Below are 345 nucleotides of genomic sequence, written 5' to 3'. Positions count from 1 at the left end.
TAGGTATTTGTTTTTTGACAAATGACTTACTGTCTTTAGGTCTTGTCAGGTCATTTTTTTCACTTTTGTTCTTCTTTTCCTTCCTCTCATAATTATCTCCAATTCTGTTTTTCCCTCCTCTTTCCTCCTCCACACATTCATTTGGAGAAATAATTTATGATGATTATTTATGAGGCGCAAGAAGTGAGCAAAATAGCGACCACATGTCGTTAAAAAACTGCGCCAGTGTGAGTGCAAGTGTAAGGTCAGGCATGCCTGTCAGAGGGCTTCATATTTCTACAATATTGTTACAAATGAGCGTCATTTATTGTTGAAAATAGTCGTCACATTCCTTGTGGGTTTGCC

Source organism: Diaphorina citri, unplaced genomic scaffold, assembly GCF_000475195.1.
Source record: "Diaphorina citri unplaced genomic scaffold, Diaci psyllid genome assembly version 1.1 scaffold18, whole genome shotgun sequence".
Lineage (NCBI taxonomy): Eukaryota > Metazoa > Arthropoda > Insecta > Hemiptera > Psyllidae > Diaphorina > Diaphorina citri.
Note: the sequence above shows the minus strand (reverse complement) of the source record.